Below are 25000 nucleotides of genomic sequence, written 5' to 3'. Positions count from 1 at the left end.
TTTTAAAGTTTTTTATGAAAACAAAACTTATTGAGAGATTTAAAAAGCTACGTGTGGGAGTAAATATTGCCTACGGCCACACCAGTCTGGTGACGCCCGATCTCGTCAGATCTCGGAAGCTAAGCAGAGTCGGGCCTGGTTAGTACTTGGATGGGAGACCGCCTGGGAATACCAGGTGCTGTAAGCTCTTTAACTTATTCCTCCAAAAGGCAGTGGACGTTGCAGTTTTATCATTTGAGAAAAATTATGAATAAGATATTTTTATTTTAAATTTATTATGAAAAACAAAACTTATTTAGAGATTTAAAAAAGCTACGTGTGGGAGTAAATATTGCCTACGGCCACACCAGTCTGGTGACGCCCGATCTCGTCAGATCTCGGAAGCTAAGCAGAGTCGGGCCTGGTTAGTACTTGGATGGGAGACCGCCTGGGAATACCAGGTGCTGTAAGCTCTTTAACTTATTCCTCCAAAACGCAGTGGACGTTGCAGTTTTATCATTTGACAAAAATTATGAATAAGATATTTTGATTTTAAGTTTATTATGAAAAACAAAACTTATTTAGAGATTTAAAAAAGCTACGTGTGGGAGTAAATATTGCCTACGGCCACACCAGTCTGGTGACGCCCGATCTCGTCAGATCTCGGAAGCTAAGCAGAGTCGGGCCTGGTTAGTACTTGGATGGGAGACCGCCTGGGAATACCAGGTGCTGTAAGCTCTTTAACTTATTCCTCCAAAAGGCAGTGGACGTTGCAGTTTTATCATTTGAGAAAAATTATGAATAAGATATTTTTATTTTAAATTTATTATGAAAAACAAAACTTATTTAGAGATTTAAAAAAGCTACGTGTGGGAGTAAATATTGCCTACGGCCACACCAGTCTGGTGACGCCCGATCTCGTCAGATCTCGGAAGCTAAGCAGAGTCGGGCCTGGTTAGTACTTGGATGGGAGACCGCCTGGGAATACCAGGTGCTGTAAGCTCTTTAACTTATTCCTCCAAAAGGCAGTGGACGTTGCAGTTTTATCATTTGAGAAAAATTATGAATAAGATATTTTTATTTTAAGTTTATTATGAAAAACAAAACTTATTTAGAGATTTAAAAAAGCTACGTGTGGGAGTAAATATTGCCTACGGCCACACCAGTCTGGTGACGCCCGATCTCGTCAGATCTCGGAAGCTAAGCAGAGTCGGGCCTGGTTAGTACTTGGATGGGAGACCGCCTGGGAATACCAGGTGCTGTAAGCTCTTTAACTTATTCCTCCAAAAGGCAGTGGACGTTGCAGTTTTATCATTTGAGAAAAATTATGAATAAGATATTTTGTTTTAAATTTATTATGAAAAACAAAACTTATTTAGAGATTTAAAAAAGCTACGTGTGGGAGTAAATATTGCCTACGGCCACACCAGTCTGGTGACGCCCGATCTCGTCAGATCTCGGAAGCTAAGCAGAGTCGGGCCTGGTTAGTACTTGGATGGGAGACCGCCTGGGAATACCAGGTGCTGTAAGCTCTTTAACTTATTCCTCCAAAAGGCAGTGGACGTTGCAGTTTTATCATTTGAGAAAAATTATGAATAAGATATTTTTATTTTAAATTTATTATGAAAAACAAAACTTATTTAGAGATTTAAAAAAGCTACGTGTGGGAGTAAATATTGCCTACGGCCACACCAGTCTGGTGGCCCGATCTCGTCAGATCTCGGAAGCTAAGCAGAGTCGGGCCTGGTTAGTACTTGGATGGGAGACCGCCTGGGAATACCAGGTGCTGTAAGCTCTTTAACTTATTCCTCCAAAAGGCAGTGGACGTTGCAGTTTTATCATTTGAGAAAAATTATGAATAAGATATTTTGTTTTAAATTTATTATGAAAAACAAAACTTATTTAGAGATTTAAAAAAGCTACGTGTGGAGTAAATATTGCCTACGGCCACACCAGTCTGGTGACGCCCGATCTCGTCAGATCTCGGAAGCTAAGCAGAGTCGGGCCTGGTTAGTACTTGGATGGGAGACCGCCTGGGAATACCAGGTGCTGTAAGCTCTTTAACTTATTCCTCCAAAAGGCAGTGGACGTTGCAGTTTTATCATTTGAGAAAAATTATGAATAAGATATTTTTATTTTAAATTTATTATGAAAAACAAAACTTATTTAGAGATTTAAAAAAGCTACGTGTGGGAGTAAATATTGCCTACGGCCACACCAGTCTGGTGACGCCCGATCTCGTCAGATCTCGGAAGCTAAGCAGAGTCGGGCCTGGTTAGTACTTGGATGGGAGACCGCCTGGGAATACCAGGTGCTGTAAGCTCTTTAACTTATTCCTCCAAAAGGCAGTGGACGTTGCAGTTTTATCATTTGAGAAAAATTATGAATAAGATATTTTGTTTTAAATTTATTATGAAAACAAAACTTATTTAGAGATTTAAAAAAGCTACGTGTGGGAGTAAATATTGCCTACGGCCACACCAGTCTGGTGACGCCCGATCTCGTCAGATCTCGGAAGCTAAGCAGAGTCGGGCCTGGTTAGTACTTGGATGGGAGACCGCCTGGGAATACCAGGTGCTGTAAGCTCTTTAACTTATTCCTCCAAAAGGCAGTGGACGTTGCAGTTTTATCATTTGAGAAAAATTATGAATAAGATATTTTGATTTTAAGTTTATTATGAAAAACAAAACTTATTTAGAGATTTAAAAAAGCTACGTGTGGGAGTAAATATTGCCTATGGCCACACCAGTCTGGTGACGCCCGATCTCGTCAGATCTCGGAAGCTAAGCAGAGTCGGGCCTGGTTAGTACTTGGATGGGAGACCGCCTGGGAATACCAGGTGCTGTAAGCTCTTTAACTTATTCCTCCAAAAGGCAGTGGACGTTGCAGTTTTATCATTTGAGAAAAATTATGAATAAGATATTTTTATTTTAAATTTATTATGAAAAACAAAACTTATTTAGAGATTTAAAAAAGCTACGTGTGGGAGTAAATATTGCCTACGGCCACACCAGTCTGGTGACGCCCGATCTCGTCAGATCTCGGAAGCTAAGCAGAGTCGGGCCTGGTTAGTACTTGGATGGGAGACCGCCTGGGAATACCAGGTGCTGTAAGCTCTTTAACTTATTCCTCCAAAAGGCAGTGGACGTTGCAGTTTTATCATTTGAGAAAAATTATGAATAAGATATTTTGATTTTAAATTTATTATGAAAAACAAAACTTATTTAGAGATTTAAAAAAGCTACGTGTGGGAGTAAATATTGCCTACGGCCACACCAGTCTGGTGACGCCCGATCTCGTCAGATCTCGGAAGCTAAGCAGAGTCGGGCCTGGTTAGTACTTGGATGGGAGACCGCCTGGGAATACCAGGTGCTGTAAGCTCTTTAACTTATTCCTCCAAAACGCAGTGGACGTTGCAGTTTTATCATTTGAGAAAAATTATGAATAAGATATTTTGATTTTAAGTTTATTATGAAAAACAAAACTTATTTAGAGATTTAAAAAAGCTACGTGTGGGAGTAAATATTGCCTACGGCCACACCAGTCTGGTGACGCCCGATCTCGTCAGATCTCGGAAGCTAAGCAGAGTCGGGCCTGGTTAGTACTTGGATGGGAGACCGCCTGGGAATACCAGGTGCTGTAAGCTCTTTAACTTATTCCTCCAAAAGGCAGTGGACGTTGCAGTTTTATCATTTGAGAAAAATTATGAATAAGATATTTTTATTTTAAATTTATTATGAAAAACAAAACTTATTTAGAGATTTAAAAAAGCTACGTGTGGGAGTAAATATTGCCTACGGCCACACCAGTCTGGTGACGCCCGATCTCGTCAGATCTCGGAAGCTAAGCAGAGTCGGGCCTGGTTAGTACTTGGATGGGAGACCGCCTGGGAATACCAGGTGCTGTAAGCTCTTTAACTTATTCCTCCAAAACGCAGTGGACGTTGCAGTTTTATCATTTGAGAAAAATTATGAATAAGATATTTATATTATTAAATTATTATGAAAAACAAAACTTATTTAGAGATTTAAAAAAGCTACGTGTGGGAGTAAATATTGCCTACGGCCACACCAGTCTGGTGACGCCCGATCTCGTCAGATCTCGGAAGCTAAGCAGAGTCGGGCCTGGTTAGTACTTGGATGGGAGACCGCCTGGGAATACCAGGTGCTGTAAGCTCTTTAACTTATTCCTCCAAAAGGCAGTGGACGTTGCAGTTTTATCATTTGAGAAAAATTATGAATAAGATATTTTTATTTTAAGTTTATTATGAAAAACAAAACTTATTTAGAGATTTAAAAAAGCTACGTGTGGGAGTAAATATTGCCTACGGCCACACCAGTCTGGTGGCCCGATCTCGTCAGATCTCGGAAGCTAAGCAGAGTCGGGCCTGGTTAGTACTTGGATGGGAGACCGCCTGGGAATACCAGGTGCTGTAAGCTCTTTAACTTATTCCTCCAAAAGGCAGTGGACGTTGCAGTTTTATCATTTGAGAAAAATTATGAATAAGATATTTTTATTTTAAGTTTATTATGAAAACAAAACTTATTTAGAGATTTAAAAAAGCTACGTGTGGGAGTAAATATTGCCTACGGCCACACCAGTCTGGTGACGCCCGATCTCGTCAGATCTCGGAAGCTAAGCAGAGTCGGGCCTGGTTAGTACTTGGATGGGAGACCGCCTGGGAATACCAGGTGCTGTAAGCTCTTTAACTTATTCCTCCAAAAGGCAGTGGACGTTGCAGTTTTATCATTTGAGAAAAATTATGAATAAGATATTTTGATTTTAAATTTATTATGAAAAACAAAACTTATTTAGAGATTTAAAAAAGCTACGTGTGGGAGTAAATATTGCCTACGGCCACACCAGTCTGGTGACGCCCGATCTCGTCAGATCTCGGAAGCTAAGCAGAGTCGGGCCTGGTTAGTACTTGGATGGGAGACCGCCTGGGAATACCAGGTGCTGTAAGCTCTTTAACTTATTCCTCCAAAAGGCAGTGGACGTTGCAGTTTTATCATTTGAGAAAAATTATGAATAAGATATTTTTATTTTAAATTTATTATGAAAAACAAAACTTATTTAGAGATTTAAAAAAGCTACGTGTGGGAGTAAATATTGCCTACGGCCACACCAGTCTGGTGACACCAATCTCGTCAGATCTCGGAAGCTAAGCAGAGTCGGGCCTGGTTAGTACTTGGATGGGAGACCGCCTGGGAATACCAGGTGCTGTAAGCTCTTTAACTTATTCCTCCAAAAGGCAGTGGACGTTGCAGTTTTATCATTTGAGAAAAATTATGAATAAGATATTTTTATTTTAAATTTATTATGAAAAACAAAACTTATTTAGAGATTTAAAAAAGCTACGTGTGGGAGTAAATATTGCCTACGGCCACACCAGTCTGGTGACGCCCGATCTCGCCAGATCTCGGAAGCTAAGCAGAGTCGGGCCTGGTTAGTACTTGGATGGGAGACCGCCTGGGAATACCAGGTGCTGTAAGCTCTTTAACTTATTCCTCCAAAAGGCAGTGGACGTTGCAGTTTTATCATTTGAGAAAAATTATGAATAAGATATTTTGATTTTAAGTTTATTATGAAAAACAAAACTTATTTAGAGATTTAAAAAAGCTACGTGTGGGAGTAAATATTGCCTACGGCCACACCAGTCTGGTGGCCCGATCTCGTCAGATCTCGGAAGCTAAGCAGAGTCGGGCCTGGTTAGTACTTGGATGGGAGACCGCCTGGGAATACCAGGTGCTGTAAGCTCTTTAACTTATTCCTCCAAAAGGCAGTGGACGTTGCAGTTTTATCATTTGAGAAAAATTATGAATAAGATATTTTTATTTTAAATTTATTATGAAAAACAAAACTTATTTAGAGATTTAAAAAAGCTACGTGTGGGAGTAAATATTGCCTACGGCCACACCAGTCTGGTGACGCCCGATCTCGTCAGATCTCGGAAGCTAAGCAGAGTCGGGCCTGGTTAGTACTTGGATGGGAGACCGCCTGGGAATACCAGGTGCTGTAAGCTCTTTAACTTATTCCTCCAAAAGGCAGTGGACGTTGCAGTTTTATCATTTGAGAAAAATTATGAATAAGATATTTTTATTTTAAATTTATTATGAAAAACAAAACTTATTTAGAGATTTAAAAAAGCTACGTGTGGGAGTAAATATTGCCTACGGCCACACCAGTCTGGTGACGCCCGATCTCGTCAGATCTCGGAAGCTAAGCAGAGTCGGGCCTGGTTAGTACTTGGATGGGAGACCGCCTGGGAATACCAGGTGCTGTAAGCTCTTTAACTTATTCCTCCAAAAGGCAGTGGACGTTGCAGTTTTATCATTTGAGAAAAATTATGAATAAGATATTTTTATTTTAAATTTATTATGAAAAACAAAACTTATTTAGAGATTTAAAAAAGCTACGTGTGGGAGTAAATATTGCCTACGGCCACACCAGTCTGGTGACGCCCGATCTCGTCTGATCTCGTCAGGTGTGAGCACAGCTGTGTGGGGGAAGGTTGGAGAACAGAGAGTCTCAGCTAGACCACTCGTTTCTTATTTGTTTGGATAATTACAGTTTTTGGAACCATTTATCGTTTTACTTTTTCCTTGGAGGTTTTTGACTTTTTCCCCTAACATCTTCTTTGATGTTAGGGGAGACTTTTGTTGCTGAGAATGCAGAGCTGATCAGAATGGCGGATACAAGCAGAGGGAGCAGCCACGAGGAGAGGCCATGCGGCCAGGAGAAGGAGGAAGAAACAACCAGCAAATACAACAGAAGCTTGACGGTGTTTGCGAGAGTGATTGGAAGTGTGAGACTAACTACAATGGATGTCTTGACATTAATACGTGAAGAATGTGGAGTGGTGACCGGTTGCAGAGTACGTAGTGGAGGAGTACTGGAGGTGACAATGGAGACCGCTGAAGGGAAGAGGAGGCTGATGGATGGTGTGAAAAGTGGAGCATCTACCATAATGGGACAAGAAATTAACAGCAATGAGATGGTTGTATCTTTCTTAAACCTACCGGTTTACATAACGGACGACCAGATTCATAACCGGCTGAAGGAATGGAGAGTCGGAGCGGTTTCGGCTATAAAGAGGAGGATGTGGCCTGGCACGGACGTGGCAGATGGGACTCGCTTCATGAAGGTGAAGTTTACGGACGAGATAAAGTCTCTTCCATATTCCACCCGGTTTAACACCATGGAAGGGGTGGAACATTTCCGGGTAATTCACGACAGGCAGGAAAGAATCTGTAGGCAATGTTTGAAGCCGGGGCACATCTATCGCGAGTGCCCTGAATTCAAGTGCTTTAAATGTGGTGAAAGAGGGCATTTTGCTCGAGAGTGTGGGAGAGAGAATGAGGAAGGAGAAGGCACCTCAGAGGGCCCTGATGTAAATAAAGAAGGACAGGGAGGGGAGAAGCCGGCTGCGGCACAGTATGGAGATGTGGAGAGAATGGAAGAGAGTGTAGAAGAAGAGGAACACAGCGGGTCTGAGCAGGTGACCGGGTGTGAGGAGGCCGGACAGACGGACGGCGGGACGGGGAGGAGCGAAGGCGGTGGCGACTGTGATCAGAGTGCTGTGAGTGAGAGAGCAGGGACAAACGGGGAAGGTGGGGAAAAGGGGGGAAAGGTGAAGGAGAGGGGCCCATTGGCTCGGGGGGGTGATGAAGACAGTGGTAAGGGTACAGGGGGGGAGGCGGTGGTCGGAGGGACGGGTGGTGAGGACATGGCACTGAGTGATGAGGGTGGAGATAACTTTACAAAGTTAAAAAGTAACAGGAAGCGACCACTGGGGAGGAAAGATGCCAGAGAAGGTAAATTCAAGTGCAAAATACCACAATGTTGATTTTCCTTTCATTCATGTTTTTAATGGTGTCTGTTGTGTCCTTCAATGCAAATGGTCTACGGACTGGGTACAGGAGACAGCAAGCCTTGATGGTGTGTGAGGCTGGCATCATATGTTTACAGGAGACGCACTGGGATGATGGATGTGTGAAGGAGTTAGAGAGAGAGTGGATGGGTGAAATGTTTGTGAATAATGGGAGGGATAATTCCAGGGGGGTAGCTATTTTAGTTAAAAGGGGAGTGGTTGAGAATGTAAGGAAATGTGAGGATGATGGTGATGGGAGAGCGATAGGGATTATTTTTGAGCACATGGGTAAAGAATTTAAATTATTGAATGTGTATGCACCAAATGAGGTAAAAAAAAGAGGAGAGTTTTTTGGAAGAATGGGGGGTATGTGTGGTAGAGATTGCATAATTGTGGGTGACTTTAATGTGTGGTGTGGAAGGCTGGATGCAACTGCAAGCATGTGCTTTACGAGTGACTCCTCAAGGAAAGTGCTGAAAGATGTTATGATTATGAATGGACTGAGAGATGTTTGGAGGGATAGGAATCCAAGAGGGAGGGTATTCTCTAGAAAACAAGTGGTGAGAGGGCAATTAAAACAGAGTAGGATAGATCTAGTTTTAGGTACAGTGAGCATTATAGGTCAAATAGGGACAGTTGGGTATACGGCAACAACTCTTAGTGACCACATGGCATTAAGATTCAACATAGGGCATCAATGTGAAAAGAGGGGGGGAGGAGTGTGGTGTCTGAATGGAATGTTGATGAAAGAAGAGCATTACAAGGGGAAAGTAAGAGACCTTATAATGAGGAAAAAGACTGAGCGGTTATATGAAGAGGATATGGGGAAATGGTGGGAGGAGATGAAGGAGGAGCTAAAGAATTTAAGTATGAGCTACAGCTGTGGTAGGGGTAGGAGGGAAAGAGAGAAGGAAAAGAGCCTACAGAGAGAGCTTGCTCAGGAAGCAGAGAGGGCAGAAAAGGGGAAAGGGCACGAATTAGGAAGGTATTTACAAATTAGAGCTGAGCTGGAGGAGATGGAGCAGAAGAGGTGCATGGGAGCTATAGTTAGGAGCAAGGCGAAATACGTGGTGGAGGGGGAGAAATGCTCAGGGTTTTTTTTAGGATTAGAGAAGATCAAACAGAAAAATAATTATTTGGAGACGGTTGAAGGGAAGGATGGGGAAAAGATAACAGATTTTGTAGGGATAGTTAAGAGGGTAGAAGAATTCTATAGGGAACTTTTTAGGAAAGAAGAGGTGGATGAAGAGAGTAAAGAGCAGGTGTTGGAGAAAATTAAGACAAAGATAAATGATGAAGCTAGGGAGATGAGTGAAGGAGAGATAGGGACAGGTGAAATAAAAGCAGCCATTTTAGGGTTAGGTAGGAATAAGAGTCCAGGGTTAGATGGGTTGATCGGGGAGTTTTATATCGAGTTTAGGGAAGAATTAGTGCCAGTATTAGAAAAATTGTTTAAATGGATAGAGAAGGAGGATGTGATGCCGGCGAGTATATCTACAGGGTTGATTAGCATAATATATAAGAAAGGGAGTAGGGACAGGCTAGAGAACTATAGGCCCCTTAGCTGTTTGAATAGTGACTATAAAATATTAGCAAAAGTTTTGGCAAATAGGATTAAGAGGGTGATAGGGACAGTGGTAGGGAGTACACAAGCATACAGCATTCCAGGTAGGGACATATCAGACACTATTAGTAGCATTAGGGACACAATAGAGCATATAAAGGGAGGGAGGGGGGGTATAGTGATGAGCATAGACTTGAATAAAGCATTTGACAGGGTTGATCATGGGTACCTATATGGAGTCCTAGGTAGAGTAGGTTTTGGGCACCGCATGGTAGGGTGGATTCAAAGGATGTACAATAATGCTGTTAGTTGTGTTAAAATCAATGGGTTAGTGACAAATAGTTTTAGGTTGGAGAGGTCGGTCAGACAGGGGTGCCCATTGTCTGCTTTGCTGTACTCTCTCTCAGCGGAGCCACTGGCTTCACTACTGAAGGGAAATAAAAAGATAAAAGGCATAGACTTACCGGGTGGGCAAATCAGTCTGATATATCAGTACGCAGACGACACAACAGTGACCGTACAAGACCGTGAAAGTGCCCTTGAGGTCTTAAAAAACTTTGACCTTTATGGGAGAGCATCAGGAGCCAAGGTAAACATAGAAAAGTCAGAAGTCATGTATTTTGGTGACAATGTAGGAGGGAGAAGGTATATAGGGTTGAAAGAAAGGAAGGACTGTTTTAAGGTGTTAGGGGTCAATCTAGGGATAAAGGCCAGAGAAGGGAGAGACATGCAGTATGAAGGGATACTGAATAGCATGAAGAGGACACTCGGGTTTTGGAGACTTAGGGGTTTAAAGCTTAAAGGAAAGGTAGTGATAGCGAATGCCCTCATAATGAGCAAACTTGTCTATACAATGACCGTGTTGGATGTGCCTGAGCGGGTGCTAAAGGAAGCAGAGAAAATGGTGAGTGATTTTCTCTGGGGAGGGAAAGGTGTGAAAATAGCTAGAAGTTTTAGAAAATGAGTACAAGGATGGTGGATTAAAGTTGATTAATTTAGAAAAGAAAAGGGATGCAATTCGATTAAAAATGATGTTAAGGTATATAAAGGATAAGACGGATCATGTATGGAAAGTGTTCTTAAAGGAGGCCATTAATAAATGTGGGGAGTGTGGAGATAGTGGAATATTCATGGAACTGAAGAAAGGAATGTTGAAAGGAGTGTCAGAGTTCTATAAAGAGATGTTGGTGGCATGGGGACAATTTGTGACAAATATGCAGTTTGAATGCAAGAACGTAAAGCAGGTGTGGGAGCAACCTTTGTTCTTGAATCCCAAAATTACACATGAGGGGAGCACAATTTATAACTTGGCGATGTGGAGAGCAGGTTTTAGGAAGGTGAGAGATGTAGTCTATGAGTATGTACCGGGGTTCATGAGGGCCCAGGTAGTGGTGGATGAGGTGAGGGGAAATGGTGGTGAAATGTGGATGGGTACTGCGGAGGGGCTGATGGAAAGGATAAAGAATGGAATGCCAGAAGAATGGAGGAGAATGATTGCCACTGAGGTGATGGGGAATGACGAAGGAGATGTGGAAATGAAGGTGGGAGTGGGAGGGGGGATAGCAAACCTGAAGGATATCACAACCAGAATAGTGTATCAATGCTTGAGAGCAAAAGTGCCAAGGAGACCAGCTGGGGAAGAAGTGTGGGGGAGAGTACTGCCTGATATGGATGGGAAAAGAATATGGCTGAATCTGAGAGTGAAATGGAACAGCATTGAATGTGAAAACTTTGATTTCCTGTTACGTCACAATAGGGTCTTCAACAATTTAATTGTAAGTAAATTTGATGAGAGTGTGAATAAGCAGTGTGATGTGTGTAAGGTGAAAGTGGAAACTTGTTTACACGAGTTTGTAGAATGCAGAGAGTTGGAAATGTACTTTCAGAAATTGAAAGCTTTGATAAGCAGATGTTGGACAGGAGAGTTTGTGGAAACAATGGAATGGAAGGAGCTGTGGCTGTTTGGAGTGGTGGCGAAAGTGAAAGGTTGTAATATAAATCTGCTCAACTACACCTTAAGCCATGCAAGGTTTGCTGTCAAACTGAGAAGGAATATAGCTCATTTTGAGAAAAGGGAAATGGCAGTGTGGAGTGTATTTCAAAGTATTATTAAAAGAGATGTAAAAATGTTACATGGATATATCAAGGAGGAAGAATTTCAAAAAGGGTTTCTTGAGGGAAACACCTTTATCTTGATGAAGCAGGAAGGGGGTTTGTTGTTAGATTTTGCATAGAACAAATCCTAGTTTATTTTTTATTTATTTTATTTCTTATTTTTTATTATTTTTAAATCTTTTTTTTACTATGTACATTGTTTGTGTTCTGTTTTTGAAGGTGAATGTATAAATTATGCGAATGTACTATTCTCCCAAAAGGCAGATATACTTTGGGCGCCCTGGTGTGGACGACAGCATTATAGAGAATAATTAATGACTGTGTGACAATGCTGTACATAACGTAATGTGATGTGTGTATATAATGTTATTTTTTGATAATAAAATATAAAAAAAAAAACGCCCGATCTCGTCAGATCTCGGAAGCTAAGCAGAGTCGGGCCTGGTTAGTACTTGGATGGGAGACCGCCTGGGAATACCAGGTGCTGTAAGCTCTTTAACTTATTCCTCCAAAAGGCAGTGGACGTTGCAGTTTTATCATTTGAGAAAAATTATGAATAAGATATTTTGATTTTAAATTTATTATGAAAAACAAAACTTATTTAGAGATTTAAAAAAGCTACGTGTGGGAGTAAATATTGCCTACGGCCACACCAGTCTGGTGACGCCCGATCTCGTCAGATCTCGGAAGCTAAGCAGAGTCGGGCCTGGTTAGTACTTGGATGGGAGACCGCCTGGGAATACCAGGTGCTGTAAGCTCTTTAACTTATTCCTCCAAAAGGCAGTGGACGTTGCAGTTTTATCATTTGAGAAAAATTATGAATAAGATATTTTTATTTTAAGTTTATTATGAAAAACAAAACTTATTTAGAGATTTAAAAAAGCTACGTGTGGGAGTAAATATTGCCTACGGCCACACCAGTCTGGTGACGCCCGATCTCGTCAGATCTCGGAAGCTAAGCAGAGTCGGGCCTGGTTAGTACTTGGATGGGAGACCGCCTGGGAATACCAGGTGCTGTAAGCTCTTTAACTTATTCCTCCAAAAGGCAGTGGACGTTGCAGTTTTATCATTTGAGAAAAATTATGAATAAGATATTTTGATTTTAAATTTATTATGAAAAACAAAACTTATTTAGAGATTTAAAAAAGCTACGTGTGGGAGTAAATATTGCCTCGGCCACACCAGTCTGGTGACGCCCGATCTCGTCAGATCTCGGAAGCTAAGCAGAGTCGGGCCTGGTTAGTACTTGGATGGGAGACCGCCTGGGAATACCAGGTGCTGTAAGCTCTTTAACTTATTCCTCCAAAAGGCAGTGGACGTTGCAGTTTTATCATTTGAGAAAAATTATGAATAAGATATTTTGATTTTAAGTTTATTATGAAAAACAAAACTTATTTAGAGATTTAAAAAAGCTACGTGTGGGAGTAAATATTGCCTACGGCCACACCAGTCTGGTGACGCCCGATCTCGTCAGATCTCGGAAGCTAAGCAGAGTCGGGCCTGGTTAGTACTTGGATGGGAGACCGCCTGGGAATACCAGGTGCTGTAAGCTCTTTAACTTATTCCTCCAAAAGGCAGTGGACGTTGCAGTTTTATCATTTGAGAAAAATTATGAATAAGATATTTATATGATTAAATTATTATGGAAAACAAAACTTATTTAGAGATTTAAAAAAGCTACGTGTGGGAGTAAATATTGCCTACGGCCACACCAGTCTGGTGACGCCCGATCTCGTCAGATCTCGGAAGCTAAGCAGAGTCGGGCCTGGTTAGTACTTGGATGGGAGACCGCCTGGGAATACCAGGTGCTGTAAGCTCTTTAACTTATTCCTCCAAAACGCAGTGGACGTTGCAGTTTTATCATTTGAGAAAAATTATGAATAAGATATTTTGATTTTAAGTTTATTATGAAAAACAAAACTTATTTAGAGATTTAAAAAAGCTACGTGTGGGAGTAAATATTGCCTACGGCCACACCAGTCTGGTGACGCCCGATCTCGTCAGATCTCGGAAGCTAAGCAGAGTCGGGCCTGGTTAGTACTTGGATGGGAGACCGCCTGGGAATACCAGGTGCTGTAAGCTCTTTAACTTATTCCTCCAAAAGGCAGTGGACGTTGCAGTTTTATCATTTGAGAAAAATTATGAATAAGATATTTTGATTTTAAATTTATTATGAAAAACAAAACTTATTTAGAGATTTAAAAAAGCTACGTGTGGGAGTAAATATTGCCAATGGCCACACCAGTCTGGAGACGCGCGATCTCGTCAGATCTCGGAAGCTAAGCAGAGTCGGGCCTGGTTAGTACTTGGATGGGAGACCGCCTGGGAATACCAGGTGCTGTAAGCTCTTTAACTTATTCCTCCAAAAGGCAGTGGACGTTGCAGTTTTATCATTTGAGAAAGTTATGAATAAGATATTTTTATTTTAAGTTTATTATGGAAAACAAAACTTATTGAGAGATTAAAAAAAGCTACGTGTGGGAGTAAATATTGCCTACGGCCACACCAGTCTGGTGACGCCCGATCTCGTCAGATCTCGGAAGCTAAGCAGAGTCGGGCCTGGTTAGTACTTGGATGGGAGACCGCCTGGGAATACCAGGTGCTGTAAGCTCTTTAACTTATTCCTCCAAAAGGCAGTGGACGTTGCAGTTTTATCATTTGAGAAAAATTATGAATAAGATATTTATATTATTACATTATTATGAAAAACAAAACTTATTGAGAGATTTAAAAAAGCTACGTGTGGGAGTAAATATTGCTCACGGCCACACCAGTCTGGTGACGCCCGATCTCGTCAGATCTCGGAAGCTAAGCAGAGTCGGGCCTGGTTAGTACTTGGATGGGAGACCGCCTGGGAATACCAGGTGCTGTAAGCTCTTTAACTTATTCCTCCAAAAGGCAGTGGACGTTGCAGTTTTATCATTTGAGAAAAATTATGAATAAGATATTTTTATTTTAAGTTTATTATGAAAAACAAAACTTATTTAGAGATTTAAAAAAGCTACGTGTGGGAGTAAATATTGCCTACGGCCACACCAGTCTGGTGACGCCCGATCTCGTCAGATCTCGGAAGCTAAGCAGAGTCGGGCCTGGTTAGTACTTGGATGGGAGACCGCCTGGGAATACCAGGTGCTGTAAGCTCTTTAACTTATTCCTCCAAAAGGCAGTGGACGTTGCAGTTTTATCATTTGAGAAAAATTATGAATAAGATATTTTTATTTTAAATTTATTATGAAAAACAAAACTTATTTAGAGATTTAAAAAAGCTACGTGTGGGAGTAAATATTGCCTACGGCCACACCAGTCTGGTGACGCCTGATCTCGTCAGATCTCGGAAGCTAAGCAGAGTCGGGCCTGGTTAGTACTTGGATGGGAGACCGCCTGGGAATACCAGGTGCTGTAAGCTCTTTAACTTATTCCTCCAAAAGGCAGTGGACGTTGCAGTTTTATCATTTGAGAAAAATTATGAATAAGATATTTTATTTTAAGTTTATTATGAAAAACAAAACTTATTTAGAGATTTAAAAAAGCTACGTGTGGGAGTAAATATTGCCTACGGCCACACCAGTCTGGTGACGCCCGATCTCGTCAGATCTCGGAAGCTAAGCAGAGTCGGGCCTGGTTAGTACTTGGATGGGAGACCGCCTGGGAATACCAGGTGCTGTAAGCTCTTTAACTTATTCCTCCAAAAGGCAGTGGACGTTGCAGTTTTATCATTTGAGAAAAATTATGAATAAGATATTTTTATTTTAAATTTATTATGAAAAACAAAACTTATTTAGAGATTTAAAAAAGCTACGTGTGGGAGTAAATATTGCCTACGGCCACACCAGTCTGGTGACGCCCGATCTCGTCAGATCTCGGAAGCTAAGCAGAGTCGGGCCTGGTTAGTACTTGGATGGGAGACCGCCTGGGAATACCAGGTGCTGTAAGCTCTTTAACTTATTCCTCCAAAAGGCAGTGGACGTTGCAGTTTTATCATTTGAGAAAAATTATGAATAAGATATTTTGATTTTAAGTTTATTATGAAAAACAAAACTTATTTAGAGATTTAAAAAAGCTACGTGTGGGAGTAAATATTGCCTCGGCCACACCAGTCTGGTGACGCCCGATCTCGTCAGATCTCGGAAGCTAAGCAGAGTCGGGCCTGGTTAGTACTTGGATGGGAGACCGCCTGGGAATACCAGGTGCTGTAAGCTCTTTAACTTATTCCTCCAAAAGGCAGTGGACGTTGCAGTTTTATCATTTGAGAAAAATTATGAATAAGATATTTTTATTTTAAATTTATTATGAAAAACAAAACTTATTTAGAGATTTAAAAAAGCTACGTGTGGGAGTAAATATTGCCTACGGCCACACCAGTCTGGTGACGCCCGATCTCGTCAGATCTCGGAAGCTAAGCAGAGTCGGGCCTGGTTAGTACTTGGATGGGAGACCGCCTGGGAATACCAGGTGCTGTAAGCTCTTTAACTTATTCCTCCAAAAGGCAGTGGACGTTGCAGTTTTATCATTTGAGAAAAATTATGAATAAGATATTTTTATTTTAAATTTATTATGAAAAACAAAACTTATTTAGAGATTTAAAAAAGCTACGTGTGGGAGTAAATATTGCCTACGGCCACACCAGTCTGGTGACGCCCGATCTCGTCAGATCTCGGAAGCTAAGCAGAGTCGGGCCTGGTTAGTACTTGGATGGGAGACCGCCTGGGAATACCAGGTGCTGTAAGCTCTTTAACTTATTCCTCCAAAAGGCAGTGGACGTTGCAGTTTTATCATTTGAGAAAAATTATGAATAAGATATTTTGATTTTAAATTTATTATGAAAAACAAAACTTATTTAGAGATTTAAAAAAGCTACGTGTGGGAGTAAATATTGCCTACGGCCACACCAGTCTGGTGACGCCCGATCTCGTCAGATCTCGGAAGCTAAGCAGAGTCGGGCCTGGTTAGTACTTGGATGGGAGACCGCCTGGGAATACCAGGTGCTGTAAGCTCTTTAACTTATTCCTCCAAAAGGCAGTGGACGTTGCAGTTTTATCATTTGAGAAAAATTATGAATAAGATATTTTGATTTTAAATTTATTATGAAAAACAAAACTTATTTAGAGATTTAAAAAAGCTACGTGTGGGAGTAAATATTGCCTACGGCCACACCAGTCTGGTGACGCCCGATCTCGTCAGATCTCGGAAGCTAAGCAGAGTCGGGCCTGGTTAGTACTTGGATGGGAGACCGCCTGGGAATACCAGGTGCTGTAAGCTCTTTAACTTATTCCTCCAAAGGCAGTGGACGTTGCAGTTTTATCATTTGAGAAAAATTATGAATAAGATATTTTGATTTTAAATTTATTATGAAAAACAAAACTTATTTAGAGATTTAAAAAAGCTACGTGTGGGAGTAAATATTGCCTACGGCCACACCAGTCTGGTGACGCCCGATCTCGTCAGATCTCGGAAGCTAAGCAGAGTCGGGCCTGGTTAGTACTTGGATGGGAGACCGCCTGGGAATACCAGGTGCTGTAAGCTCTTTAACTTATTCCTCCAAAAGGCAGTGGACGTTGCAGTTTTATCATTTGAGAAAAATTATGAATAAGATATTTTTATTTTAAATTTATTATGAAAAACAAAACTTATTTAGAGATTTAAAAAAGCTACGTGTGGGAGTAAATGTTGCACGGCCACACCAGTCTGGTGACGCCCGATCTCGTCAGATCTCGGAAGCTAAGCAGAGTCGGGCCTGGTTAGTACTTGGATGGGAGACCGCCTGGGAATACCAGGTGCTGTAAGCTCTTTAACTTATTCCTCCAAAAGGCAGTGGACGTTGCAGTTTTATCATTTGAGAAAAATTATGAATAAGATATTTTGTTTTAAATTTATTATGAAAACAAAACTTATTTAGAGATTTAAAAAGCTACGTGTGGGAGTAAATGTTGCACGGCCACACCAGTCTGGTGACGCCCGATCTCGTCAGATCTCGGAAGCTAAGCAGAGTCGGGCCTGGTTAGTACTTGGATGGGAGACCGCCTGGGAATACCAGGTGCTGTAAGCTCTTTAACTTATTCCTCCAAAAGGCAGTGGACGTTGCAGTTTTATCATTTGAGAAAAATTATGAATAAGATATTTTGATTTTAAGTTTATTATGAAAAACAAAACTTATTTAGAGATTTAAAAAAGCTACGTGTGGGAGTAAATATTGCCTACGGCCACACCAGTCTGGTGACGCCCGATCTCGTCAGATCTCGGAAGCTAAGCAGAGTCGGGCCTGGTTAGTACTTGGATGGGAGACCGCCTGGGAATACCAGGTGCTGTAAGCTCTTTAACTTATTCCTCCAAAAGGCAGTGGACGTTGCAGTTTTATCATTTGAGAAAAATTATGAATAAGATATTTTGTTTTAAATTTATTATGAAAAACAAAACTTATTTAGAGATTTAAAAAAGCTACGTGTGGGAGTAAATATTGCCTACGGCCACACCAGTCTGGTGACGCCCGATCTCGTCAGATCTCGGAAGCTAAGCAGAGTCGGGCCTGGTTAGTACTTGGATGGGAGACCGCCTGGGAATACCAGGTGCTGTAAGCTCTTTAACTTATTCCTCCAAAAGGCAGTGGACGTTGCAGTTTTATCATTTGAGAAAAATTATGAATAAGATATTTTTATTTTAAATTTATTATGAAAAACAAAACTTATTTAGAGATTTAAAAAAGCTACGTGTGGGAGTAAATATTGCCTACGGCCACACCAGTCTGGTGACGCCCGATCTCGTCAGATCTCGGAAGCTAAGCAGAGTCGGGCCTGGTTAGTACTTGGATGGGAGACCGCCTGGGAATACCAGGTGCTGTAAGCTCTTTAACTTATTCCTCCAAAACGCAGTGGACGTTGCAGTTTTATCATTTGAGAAAAATTATGAATAAGATATTTTGATTTTAAGTTTATTATGAAAACAAAACTTATTTAGAGATTTTAAAAAGCTACGTGTAGGAGTAAATATTGCCTACGGCCACACCAGTCTGGTGACGCCCGATCTCGTCAGATCTCGGAAGCTAAGCAGAGTCGGGCCTGGTTAGTACTTGGATGGGAGACCGCCTGGGAATACCAGGTGCTGTAAGCTCTTTAACTTATTCCTCCAAAAGGCAGTGGACGTTGCAGTTTTATCATTTGAGAAAAATTATGAATAAGATATTTTTATTTTAAATTTATTATGAAAAACAAAACTTATTTAGAGATTTAAAAAAGCTACGTGTGGGAGTAAATATTGCCTACGGCCACACCAGTCTGGTGACGCCCGATCTCGTCAGATCTCGGAAGCTAAGCAGAGTCGGGCCTGGTTAGTACTTGGATGGGAGACCGCCTGGGAATACCAGGTGCTGTAAGCTCTTTAACTTATTCCTCCAAAAGGCAGTGGACGTTGCAGTTTTATCATTTGAGAAAAATTCTGAATAAGATATTTATATTTTAAATTATTATGAAAAACAAAACTTATTTAGAGATTTAAAAAAGCTACGTGTGGGAGTAAAAATTGCCTCTGGCCACACCAGTCTGGTGACCCGATCTCGTCAGATCTCGGAAGCTAAGCAGAGTCGGGCCTGGTTAGTACTTGGATGGGAGACCGCCTGGGAATACCAGGTGCTGTAAGCTCTTTAACTTATTCCTCCAAAAGGCAGTGGACGTTGCAGTTTTATCATTTGAGAAAAATTATGAATAAGATATTTTTATTTTAAGTTTATTATGAAAAACAAAACTTATTTAGAGATTTAAAAAAGCTACGTGTGGGAGTAAATATTGCCTACGGCCACACCAGTCTGGTGACGCCCGATCTCGTCAGATCTCGGAAGCTAAGCAGAGTCGGGCCTGGTTAGTACTTGGATGGGAGACCGCCTGGGAATACCAGGTGCTGTAAGCTCTTTAACTTATTCCTCCAAAAGGCAGTGGACGTTGCAGTTTTATCATTTGAGAAAAATTATGAATAAGATATTTTTATTTTAAATTTATTATGAAAACAAAACTTATTTAGAGATTTAAAAAAGCTACGTGTGGGAGTAAATATTGCCTACGGCCACACCAGTCTGGTGACGCCCGATCTCGTCAGATCTCGGAAGCTAAGCAGAGTCGGGCCTGGTTAGTACTTGGATGGGAGACCGCCTGGGAATACCAGGTGCTGTAAGCTCTTTAACTTATTCCTCCAAAAGGCAGTGGACGTTGCAGTTTTATCATTTGAGAAAAATTATGAATAAGATATTTTGATTTTAAATTTATTATGAAAAACAAAACTTATTTAGAGATTTAAAAAAGCTACGTGTGGGAGTAAATATTGCCTACGGCCACACCAGTCTGGTGGCCCGATCTCGTCAGATCTCGGAAGCTAAGCAGAGTCGGGCCTGGTTAGTACTTGGATGGGAGACCGCCTGGGAATACCAGGTGCTGTAAGCTCTTTAACTTATTCCTCCAAAAGGCAGTGGACGTTGCAGTTTTATCATTTGAGAAAAATTATGAATAAGATATTTTTATTTTAAATTTATTATGAAAAACAAAACTTATTTAGAGATTTAAAAAAGCTACGTGTGGGAGTAAATATTGCCTACGGCCACACCAGTCTGGTGACGCCCGATCTCGTCAGATCTCGGAAGCTAAGCAGAGTCGGGCCTGGTTAGTACTTGGATGGGAGACCGCCTGGGAATACCAGGTGCTGTAAGCTCTTTAACTTATTCCTCCAAAAGGCAGTGGACGTTGCAGTTTTATCATTTGAGAAAAATTATGAATAAGATATTTTTATTTTAAATTTATTATGAAAAACAAAACTTATTTAGAGATTTAAAAAAGCTACGTGTGGGAGTAAATATTGCCTACGGCCACACCAGTCTGGTGACGTCAGATCTCGGAAGCTAAGCAGAGTCGGGCCTGGTTAGTACTTGGATGGGAGACCGCCTGGGAATACCAGGTGCTGTAAGCTCTTTAACTTATTCCTCCAAAAGGCAGTGGACGTTGCAGTTTTATCATTTGAGAAAAATTATGAATAAGATATTTTGATTTTAAGTTTATTATGAAAAACAAAACTTATTTAGAGATTTAAAAAAGCTACGTGTGGGAGTAAATATTGCCTACGGCCACACCAGTCTGGTGGCCTTGATCTCGTCAGATCTCGGAAGCTAAGCAGAGTCGGGCCTGGTTAGTACTTGGATGGGAGACCGCCTGGGAATACCAGGTGCTGTAAGCTCTTTAACTTATTCCTCCAAAAGGCAGTGGACGTTGCAGTTTTATCATTTGAGAAAAATTATGAATAAGATATTTTTATTTTAAATTTATTATGAAAAACAAAACTTATTTAGAGATTTAAAAAAGCTACGTGTGGGAGTAAATATTGCCTCACGGCCACACCAGTCTGGTGGCCCGATCTCGTCAGATCTCGGAAGCTAAGCAGAGTCGGGCCTGGTTAGTACTTGGATGGGAGACCGCCTGGGAATACCAGGTGCTGTAAGCTCTTTAACTTATTCCTCCAAAAGGCAGTGGACGTTGCAGTTTTATCATTTGAGAAAAATTATGAATAAGATATTTTTATTTTAAATTTATTATGAAAACAAAACTTATTTAGAGATTTAAAAAAGCTACGTGTGGGAGTAAATATTGCCTACGGCCACACCAGTCTGGTGACGCCCGATCTCGTCAGATCTCGGAAGCTAAGCAGAGTCGGGCCTGGTTAGTACTTGGATGGGAGACCGCCTGGGAATACCAGGTGCTGTAAGCTCTTTAACTTATTCCTCCAAAAGGCAGTGGACGTTGCAGTTTTATCATTTGAGAAAAATTATGAATACGATATTTATATTATTAAATTATTATGAAAAACAAAACTTATTTAGAGATTTAAAAAAGCTACGTGTGGGAGTAAATATTGCCTACGGCCACACCAGTCTGGTGACGCCCGATCTCGTCTGATCTCGTCAGGTGTGAGCACAGCTGTGTGGGGGAAGGTTGGAGAACAGAGAGTCTCAGCTAGACCACTCGTTTCTTATTTGTTTGGATAATTACAGTTTTTGGAACCATTTATCGTTTTACTTTTTCCTTGGAGGTTTTTGACTTTTTCCCCTAACATCTTCTTTGATGTTAGGGGAGACTTTTGTTGCTGAGAATGCAGAGCTGATCAGAATGGCGGATACAAGCAGAGGGAGCAGCCACGAGGAGAGGCCATGCGGCCAGGAGAAGGAGGAAGAAACAACCAGCAAATACAACAGAAGCTTGACGGTGTTTGCGAGAGTGATTGGAAGTGTGAGACTAACTACAATGGATGTCTTGACATTAATACGTGAAGAATGTGGAGTGGTGACCGGTTGCAGAGTACGTAGTGGAGGAGTACTGGAGGTGACAATGGAGACCGCTGAAGGGAAGAGGAGGCTGATGGATGGTGTGAAAAGTGGAGCATCTACCATAATGGGACAAGAAATTAACAGCAATGAGATGGTTGTATCTTTCTTAAACCTACCGGTTTACATAACGGACGACCAGATTCATAACCGGCTGAAGGAATGGAGAGTCGGAGCGGTTTCGGCTATAAAGAGGAGGATGTGGCCTGGCACGGACGTGGCAGATGGGACTCGCTTCATGAAGGTGAAGTTTACGGACGAGATAAAGTCTCTTCCATATTCCACCCGGTTTAACACCATGGAAGGGGTGGAACATTTCCGGGTAATTCACGACAGGCAGGAAAGAATCTGTAGGCAATGTTTGAAGCCGGGGCACATCTATCGCGAGTGCCCTGAATTCAAGTGCTTTAAATGTGGTGAAAGAGGGCATTTTGCTCGAGAGTGTGGGAGAGAGAATGAGGAAGGAGAAGGCACCTCAGAGGGCCCTGATGTAAATAAAGAAGGACAGGGAGGGGAGAAGCCGGCTGCGGCACAGTATGGAGATGTGGAGAGAATGGAAGAGAGTGTAGAAGAAGAGGAACACAGCGGGTCTGAGCAGGTGACCGGGTGTGAGGAGGCCGGACAGACGGACGGCGGGACGGGAGGAGCGAAGGCGGTGGCGACTGTGATCAGAGTGCTGTGAGTGAGAGAGCAGGGACAAACGGGGAAGGTGGGGAAAAGGGGGGAAAGGTGAAGGAGAGGGGCCCATTGGCTCGGGGGGGTGATGAAGACAGTGGTAAGGGTACAGGGGGGGAGGCGGTGGTCGGAGGGACGGGTGGTGAGGACATGGCACTGAGTGATGAGGGTGGAGATAACTTTACAAAGTTAAAAAGTAACAGGAAGCGACCACTGGGGAGGAAAGATGCCAGAGAAGGTAAATTCAAGTGCAAAATACCACAATGTTGATTTTCCTTTCATTCATGTTTTTAATGGTGTCTGTTGTGTCCTTCAATGCAAATGGTCTACGGACTGGGTACAGGAGACAGCAAGCCTTGATGGTGTGTGAGGCTGGCATCATATGTTTACAGGAGACGCACTGGGATGATGGATGTGTGAAGGAGTTAGAGAGAGAGTGGATGGGTGAAATGTTTGTGAATAATGGGAGGGATAATTCCAGGGGGGTAGCTATTTTAGTTAAAAGGGGAGTGGTTGAGAATGTAAGGAAATGTGAGGATGATGGTGATGGGAGAGCGATAGGGATTATTTTTGAGCACATGGGTAAAGAATTTAAATTATTGAATGTGTATGCACCAAATGAGGTAAAAAAAAGAGGAGAGTTTTTTGGAAGAATGGGGGGTATGTGTGGTAGAGATTGCATAATTGTGGGTGACTTTAATGTGTGGTGTGGAAGGCTGGATGCAACTGCAAGCATGTGCTTTACGAGTGACTCCTCAAGGAAAGTGCTGAAAGATGTTATGATTATGAATGGACTGAGAGATGTTTGGAGGGATAGGAATCCAAGAGGGAGGGTATTCTCTAGAAAACAAGTGGTGAGAGGGCAATTAAAACAGAGTAGGATAGATCTAGTTTTAGGTACAGTGAGCATTATAGGTCAAATAGGGACAGTTGGGTATACGGCAACAACTCTTAGTGACCACATGGCATTAAGATTCAACATAGGGCATCAATGTGAAAAGAGGGGAGGAGTGTGGTGTCTGAATGGAATGTTGATGAAAGAAGAGCATTACAAGGGGAAAGTAAGAGACCTTATAATGAGGAAAAAGACTGAGCGGTTATATGAAGAGGATATGGGGAAATGGTGGGAGGAGATGAAGGAGGAGCTAAAGAATTTAAGTATGAGCTACAGCTGTGGTAGGGGTAGGAGGGAAAGAGAGAAGGAAAAGAGCCTACAGAGAGAGCTTGCTCAGGAAGCAGAGAGGGCAGAAAAGGGGAAAGGGCACGAATTAGGAAGGTATTTACAAATTAGAGCTGAGCTGGAGGAGATGGAGCAGAAGAGGTGCATGGGAGCTATAGTTAGGAGCAAGGCGAAATACGTGGTGGAGGGGGAGAAATGCTCAGGGGTTATTTAAGGATTAGAGAAGATCAAACAGAAAAATAATTATTTGGAGACGGTTGAAGGGAAGGATGGGGAAAAGATAACAGATTTTGTAGGGATAGTTAAGAGGGTAGAAGAATTCTATAGGGAACTTTTTAGGAAAGAAGAGGTGGATGAAGAGAGTAAAGAGCAGGTGTTGGAGAAAATTAAGACAAAGATAAATGATGAAGCTAGGGAGATGAGTGAAGGAGAGATAGGGACAGGTGAAATAAAAGCAGCCATTTTAGGGTTAGGTAGGAATAAGAGTCCAGGGTTAGATGGGTTGATCGGGAGTTTTATATCGAGTTTAGGGAAGAATTAGTGCCAGTATTAGAAAAATTGTTTAAATGGATAGAGAAGGAGGATGTGATGCCGGCGAGTATATCTACAGGGTTGATTAGCATAATATATAAGAAAGGGAGTAGGGACAGGCTAGAGAACTATAGGCCCCTTAGCTGTTTGAATAGTGACTATAAAATATTAGCAAAAGTTTTGGCAAATAGGATTAAGAGGGTGATAGGGACAGTGGTAGGGAGTACACAAGCATACAGCATTCCAGGTAGGGACATATCAGACACTATTAGTAGCATTAGGGACACAATAGAGCATATAAAGGGAGGGAGGGGGGGTATAGTGATGAGCATAGACTTGAATAAAGCATTTGACAGGGTTGATCATGGGTACCTATATGGAGTCCTAGGTAGAGTAGGTTTTGGGCACCGCATGGTAGGGTGGATTCAAAGGATGTACAATAATGCTGTTAGTTGTGTTAAAATCAATGGGTTAGTGACAAATAGTTTTAGGTTGGAGAGGTCGGTCAGACAGGGGTGCCCATTGTCTGCTTTGCTGTACTCTCTCTCAGCGGAGCCACTGGCTTCACTACTGAAGGGAAATAAAAAGATAAAAGGCATAGACTTACCGGGTGGGCAAATCAGTCTGATATATCAGTACGCAGACGACACAACAGTGACCGTACAAGACCGTGAAAGTGCCCTTGAGGTCTTAAAAAACTTTGACCTTTATGGGAGAGCATCAGGAGCCAAGGTA

At 41.8% G+C, this 25000-nt stretch overlaps 45 non-coding genes and 14 pseudogenes across 45 annotated transcripts; all 59 read left to right on the top strand.

Moving 5' to 3' along the window:
- The first annotated feature begins 68 nt into the window (after positions 1 to 68).
- On the top strand, positions 69 to 187 carry LOC130212410 (5S ribosomal RNA). The gene has a single exon (XR_008835363.1). It is a non-coding gene; the product is annotated as a 5S ribosomal RNA (ribosomal RNA).
- A 146-nt stretch (positions 188 to 333) lies between these two features.
- LOC130212409 (5S ribosomal RNA) lies at positions 334 to 452 on the top strand. Its single transcript, XR_008835362.1, has one exon. It is a non-coding gene; the product is annotated as a 5S ribosomal RNA (ribosomal RNA).
- A 146-nt stretch (positions 453 to 598) lies between these two features.
- Positions 599 to 717, top strand: LOC130212408 (5S ribosomal RNA). The gene has a single exon (XR_008835361.1). It is a non-coding gene; the product is annotated as a 5S ribosomal RNA (ribosomal RNA).
- Positions 718 to 863: 146 nt separating this feature from the next.
- On the top strand, positions 864 to 982 carry LOC130212406 (5S ribosomal RNA). Its single transcript, XR_008835360.1, has one exon. It is a non-coding gene; the product is annotated as a 5S ribosomal RNA (ribosomal RNA).
- A 146-nt stretch (positions 983 to 1128) lies between these two features.
- LOC130212405 (5S ribosomal RNA) lies at positions 1129 to 1247 on the top strand. The gene has a single exon (XR_008835359.1). It is a non-coding gene; the product is annotated as a 5S ribosomal RNA (ribosomal RNA).
- A 145-nt stretch (positions 1248 to 1392) lies between these two features.
- Positions 1393 to 1511, top strand: LOC130212404 (5S ribosomal RNA). The gene has a single exon (XR_008835358.1). It is a non-coding gene; the product is annotated as a 5S ribosomal RNA (ribosomal RNA).
- A 146-nt stretch (positions 1512 to 1657) lies between these two features.
- LOC130212303 (5S ribosomal RNA) lies at positions 1658 to 1774 on the top strand (annotated as a pseudogene).
- A 144-nt stretch (positions 1775 to 1918) lies between these two features.
- On the top strand, positions 1919 to 2037 carry LOC130212403 (5S ribosomal RNA). The gene has a single exon (XR_008835357.1). It is a non-coding gene; the product is annotated as a 5S ribosomal RNA (ribosomal RNA).
- Positions 2038 to 2183: 146 nt separating this feature from the next.
- Positions 2184 to 2302, top strand: LOC130212402 (5S ribosomal RNA). Its single transcript, XR_008835356.1, has one exon. It is a non-coding gene; the product is annotated as a 5S ribosomal RNA (ribosomal RNA).
- A 144-nt stretch (positions 2303 to 2446) lies between these two features.
- LOC130212401 (5S ribosomal RNA) lies at positions 2447 to 2565 on the top strand. Its single transcript, XR_008835355.1, has one exon. It is a non-coding gene; the product is annotated as a 5S ribosomal RNA (ribosomal RNA).
- Positions 2566 to 2711: 146 nt separating this feature from the next.
- Positions 2712 to 2830, top strand: LOC130212292 (5S ribosomal RNA). Its single transcript, XR_008835278.1, has one exon. It is a non-coding gene; the product is annotated as a 5S ribosomal RNA (ribosomal RNA).
- A 146-nt stretch (positions 2831 to 2976) lies between these two features.
- On the top strand, positions 2977 to 3095 carry LOC130212400 (5S ribosomal RNA). The gene has a single exon (XR_008835354.1). It is a non-coding gene; the product is annotated as a 5S ribosomal RNA (ribosomal RNA).
- Positions 3096 to 3241: 146 nt separating this feature from the next.
- Positions 3242 to 3360, top strand: LOC130212398 (5S ribosomal RNA). Its single transcript, XR_008835352.1, has one exon. It is a non-coding gene; the product is annotated as a 5S ribosomal RNA (ribosomal RNA).
- A 146-nt stretch (positions 3361 to 3506) lies between these two features.
- LOC130212397 (5S ribosomal RNA) lies at positions 3507 to 3625 on the top strand. The gene has a single exon (XR_008835351.1). It is a non-coding gene; the product is annotated as a 5S ribosomal RNA (ribosomal RNA).
- A 146-nt stretch (positions 3626 to 3771) lies between these two features.
- Positions 3772 to 3890, top strand: LOC130212396 (5S ribosomal RNA). Its single transcript, XR_008835350.1, has one exon. It is a non-coding gene; the product is annotated as a 5S ribosomal RNA (ribosomal RNA).
- A 146-nt stretch (positions 3891 to 4036) lies between these two features.
- On the top strand, positions 4037 to 4155 carry LOC130212395 (5S ribosomal RNA). Its single transcript, XR_008835349.1, has one exon. It is a non-coding gene; the product is annotated as a 5S ribosomal RNA (ribosomal RNA).
- Positions 4156 to 4301: 146 nt separating this feature from the next.
- On the top strand, positions 4302 to 4418 carry LOC130212302 (5S ribosomal RNA; annotated as a pseudogene).
- A 145-nt stretch (positions 4419 to 4563) lies between these two features.
- Positions 4564 to 4682, top strand: LOC130212394 (5S ribosomal RNA). The gene has a single exon (XR_008835348.1). It is a non-coding gene; the product is annotated as a 5S ribosomal RNA (ribosomal RNA).
- Positions 4683 to 4828: 146 nt separating this feature from the next.
- LOC130212393 (5S ribosomal RNA) lies at positions 4829 to 4947 on the top strand. Its single transcript, XR_008835347.1, has one exon. It is a non-coding gene; the product is annotated as a 5S ribosomal RNA (ribosomal RNA).
- Positions 4948 to 5093: 146 nt separating this feature from the next.
- Positions 5094 to 5211, top strand: LOC130212312 (5S ribosomal RNA; annotated as a pseudogene).
- Positions 5212 to 5357: 146 nt separating this feature from the next.
- LOC130212296 (5S ribosomal RNA) lies at positions 5358 to 5476 on the top strand. Its single transcript, XR_008835282.1, has one exon. It is a non-coding gene; the product is annotated as a 5S ribosomal RNA (ribosomal RNA).
- Positions 5477 to 5622: 146 nt separating this feature from the next.
- LOC130212301 (5S ribosomal RNA) lies at positions 5623 to 5739 on the top strand (annotated as a pseudogene).
- Positions 5740 to 5885: 146 nt separating this feature from the next.
- On the top strand, positions 5886 to 6004 carry LOC130212392 (5S ribosomal RNA). Its single transcript, XR_008835346.1, has one exon. It is a non-coding gene; the product is annotated as a 5S ribosomal RNA (ribosomal RNA).
- Positions 6005 to 6150: 146 nt separating this feature from the next.
- LOC130212390 (5S ribosomal RNA) lies at positions 6151 to 6269 on the top strand. Its single transcript, XR_008835345.1, has one exon. It is a non-coding gene; the product is annotated as a 5S ribosomal RNA (ribosomal RNA).
- A 5901-nt stretch (positions 6270 to 12170) lies between these two features.
- LOC130212389 (5S ribosomal RNA) lies at positions 12171 to 12289 on the top strand. The gene has a single exon (XR_008835344.1). It is a non-coding gene; the product is annotated as a 5S ribosomal RNA (ribosomal RNA).
- Positions 12290 to 12435: 146 nt separating this feature from the next.
- Positions 12436 to 12554, top strand: LOC130212388 (5S ribosomal RNA). The gene has a single exon (XR_008835343.1). It is a non-coding gene; the product is annotated as a 5S ribosomal RNA (ribosomal RNA).
- Positions 12555 to 12700: 146 nt separating this feature from the next.
- Positions 12701 to 12818, top strand: LOC130212310 (5S ribosomal RNA; annotated as a pseudogene).
- A 146-nt stretch (positions 12819 to 12964) lies between these two features.
- On the top strand, positions 12965 to 13083 carry LOC130212386 (5S ribosomal RNA). Its single transcript, XR_008835341.1, has one exon. It is a non-coding gene; the product is annotated as a 5S ribosomal RNA (ribosomal RNA).
- Positions 13084 to 13229: 146 nt separating this feature from the next.
- Positions 13230 to 13348, top strand: LOC130212385 (5S ribosomal RNA). Its single transcript, XR_008835340.1, has one exon. It is a non-coding gene; the product is annotated as a 5S ribosomal RNA (ribosomal RNA).
- A 146-nt stretch (positions 13349 to 13494) lies between these two features.
- On the top strand, positions 13495 to 13613 carry LOC130212384 (5S ribosomal RNA). The gene has a single exon (XR_008835339.1). It is a non-coding gene; the product is annotated as a 5S ribosomal RNA (ribosomal RNA).
- A 146-nt stretch (positions 13614 to 13759) lies between these two features.
- Positions 13760 to 13878, top strand: LOC130212297 (5S ribosomal RNA; annotated as a pseudogene).
- Positions 13879 to 14023: 145 nt separating this feature from the next.
- On the top strand, positions 14024 to 14142 carry LOC130212383 (5S ribosomal RNA). The gene has a single exon (XR_008835338.1). It is a non-coding gene; the product is annotated as a 5S ribosomal RNA (ribosomal RNA).
- A 146-nt stretch (positions 14143 to 14288) lies between these two features.
- LOC130212290 (5S ribosomal RNA) lies at positions 14289 to 14407 on the top strand. The gene has a single exon (XR_008835276.1). It is a non-coding gene; the product is annotated as a 5S ribosomal RNA (ribosomal RNA).
- A 146-nt stretch (positions 14408 to 14553) lies between these two features.
- On the top strand, positions 14554 to 14672 carry LOC130212382 (5S ribosomal RNA). Its single transcript, XR_008835337.1, has one exon. It is a non-coding gene; the product is annotated as a 5S ribosomal RNA (ribosomal RNA).
- Positions 14673 to 14818: 146 nt separating this feature from the next.
- On the top strand, positions 14819 to 14937 carry LOC130212294 (5S ribosomal RNA). Its single transcript, XR_008835280.1, has one exon. It is a non-coding gene; the product is annotated as a 5S ribosomal RNA (ribosomal RNA).
- A 145-nt stretch (positions 14938 to 15082) lies between these two features.
- On the top strand, positions 15083 to 15201 carry LOC130212381 (5S ribosomal RNA). Its single transcript, XR_008835336.1, has one exon. It is a non-coding gene; the product is annotated as a 5S ribosomal RNA (ribosomal RNA).
- Positions 15202 to 15347: 146 nt separating this feature from the next.
- On the top strand, positions 15348 to 15466 carry LOC130212380 (5S ribosomal RNA). Its single transcript, XR_008835335.1, has one exon. It is a non-coding gene; the product is annotated as a 5S ribosomal RNA (ribosomal RNA).
- A 146-nt stretch (positions 15467 to 15612) lies between these two features.
- LOC130212309 (5S ribosomal RNA) lies at positions 15613 to 15730 on the top strand (annotated as a pseudogene).
- Positions 15731 to 15876: 146 nt separating this feature from the next.
- Positions 15877 to 15995, top strand: LOC130212379 (5S ribosomal RNA). Its single transcript, XR_008835334.1, has one exon. It is a non-coding gene; the product is annotated as a 5S ribosomal RNA (ribosomal RNA).
- A 146-nt stretch (positions 15996 to 16141) lies between these two features.
- Positions 16142 to 16260, top strand: LOC130212378 (5S ribosomal RNA). The gene has a single exon (XR_008835333.1). It is a non-coding gene; the product is annotated as a 5S ribosomal RNA (ribosomal RNA).
- A 146-nt stretch (positions 16261 to 16406) lies between these two features.
- LOC130212377 (5S ribosomal RNA) lies at positions 16407 to 16525 on the top strand. Its single transcript, XR_008835332.1, has one exon. It is a non-coding gene; the product is annotated as a 5S ribosomal RNA (ribosomal RNA).
- Positions 16526 to 16671: 146 nt separating this feature from the next.
- Positions 16672 to 16790, top strand: LOC130212374 (5S ribosomal RNA). Its single transcript, XR_008835330.1, has one exon. It is a non-coding gene; the product is annotated as a 5S ribosomal RNA (ribosomal RNA).
- Positions 16791 to 16935: 145 nt separating this feature from the next.
- Positions 16936 to 17054, top strand: LOC130212373 (5S ribosomal RNA). Its single transcript, XR_008835329.1, has one exon. It is a non-coding gene; the product is annotated as a 5S ribosomal RNA (ribosomal RNA).
- Positions 17055 to 17198: 144 nt separating this feature from the next.
- LOC130212306 (5S ribosomal RNA) lies at positions 17199 to 17317 on the top strand (annotated as a pseudogene).
- A 141-nt stretch (positions 17318 to 17458) lies between these two features.
- On the top strand, positions 17459 to 17577 carry LOC130212305 (5S ribosomal RNA; annotated as a pseudogene).
- Positions 17578 to 17723: 146 nt separating this feature from the next.
- LOC130212372 (5S ribosomal RNA) lies at positions 17724 to 17842 on the top strand. The gene has a single exon (XR_008835328.1). It is a non-coding gene; the product is annotated as a 5S ribosomal RNA (ribosomal RNA).
- Positions 17843 to 17987: 145 nt separating this feature from the next.
- On the top strand, positions 17988 to 18106 carry LOC130212364 (5S ribosomal RNA). The gene has a single exon (XR_008835321.1). It is a non-coding gene; the product is annotated as a 5S ribosomal RNA (ribosomal RNA).
- Positions 18107 to 18252: 146 nt separating this feature from the next.
- LOC130212352 (5S ribosomal RNA) lies at positions 18253 to 18371 on the top strand. Its single transcript, XR_008835311.1, has one exon. It is a non-coding gene; the product is annotated as a 5S ribosomal RNA (ribosomal RNA).
- A 145-nt stretch (positions 18372 to 18516) lies between these two features.
- On the top strand, positions 18517 to 18635 carry LOC130212340 (5S ribosomal RNA). Its single transcript, XR_008835303.1, has one exon. It is a non-coding gene; the product is annotated as a 5S ribosomal RNA (ribosomal RNA).
- A 146-nt stretch (positions 18636 to 18781) lies between these two features.
- LOC130212328 (5S ribosomal RNA) lies at positions 18782 to 18900 on the top strand. Its single transcript, XR_008835292.1, has one exon. It is a non-coding gene; the product is annotated as a 5S ribosomal RNA (ribosomal RNA).
- A 145-nt stretch (positions 18901 to 19045) lies between these two features.
- On the top strand, positions 19046 to 19162 carry LOC130212318 (5S ribosomal RNA; annotated as a pseudogene).
- A 146-nt stretch (positions 19163 to 19308) lies between these two features.
- Positions 19309 to 19427, top strand: LOC130212319 (5S ribosomal RNA). The gene has a single exon (XR_008835285.1). It is a non-coding gene; the product is annotated as a 5S ribosomal RNA (ribosomal RNA).
- A 145-nt stretch (positions 19428 to 19572) lies between these two features.
- Positions 19573 to 19691, top strand: LOC130212307 (5S ribosomal RNA). Its single transcript, XR_008835283.1, has one exon. It is a non-coding gene; the product is annotated as a 5S ribosomal RNA (ribosomal RNA).
- Positions 19692 to 19837: 146 nt separating this feature from the next.
- Positions 19838 to 19954, top strand: LOC130212300 (5S ribosomal RNA; annotated as a pseudogene).
- A 146-nt stretch (positions 19955 to 20100) lies between these two features.
- Positions 20101 to 20219, top strand: LOC130212295 (5S ribosomal RNA). Its single transcript, XR_008835281.1, has one exon. It is a non-coding gene; the product is annotated as a 5S ribosomal RNA (ribosomal RNA).
- A 146-nt stretch (positions 20220 to 20365) lies between these two features.
- On the top strand, positions 20366 to 20474 carry LOC130212321 (5S ribosomal RNA; annotated as a pseudogene).
- Positions 20475 to 20620: 146 nt separating this feature from the next.
- On the top strand, positions 20621 to 20738 carry LOC130212311 (5S ribosomal RNA; annotated as a pseudogene).
- Positions 20739 to 20885: 147 nt separating this feature from the next.
- On the top strand, positions 20886 to 21002 carry LOC130212314 (5S ribosomal RNA; annotated as a pseudogene).
- Positions 21003 to 21147: 145 nt separating this feature from the next.
- Positions 21148 to 21266, top strand: LOC130212411 (5S ribosomal RNA). The gene has a single exon (XR_008835364.1). It is a non-coding gene; the product is annotated as a 5S ribosomal RNA (ribosomal RNA).
- The last annotated feature ends 3734 nt before the right edge of the window (positions 21267 to 25000 follow it).

The sequence above is a fragment of the Pseudoliparis swirei genome, chromosome 21 (genome assembly GCF_029220125.1).
Source record: "Pseudoliparis swirei isolate HS2019 ecotype Mariana Trench chromosome 21, NWPU_hadal_v1, whole genome shotgun sequence".
Taxonomy (NCBI): domain Eukaryota; kingdom Metazoa; phylum Chordata; class Actinopteri; order Perciformes; family Liparidae; genus Pseudoliparis; species Pseudoliparis swirei.
The sequence above is the reverse complement of the archived record's forward strand: the minus strand, read 5'-3'. Positions and strand labels throughout refer to the sequence as shown.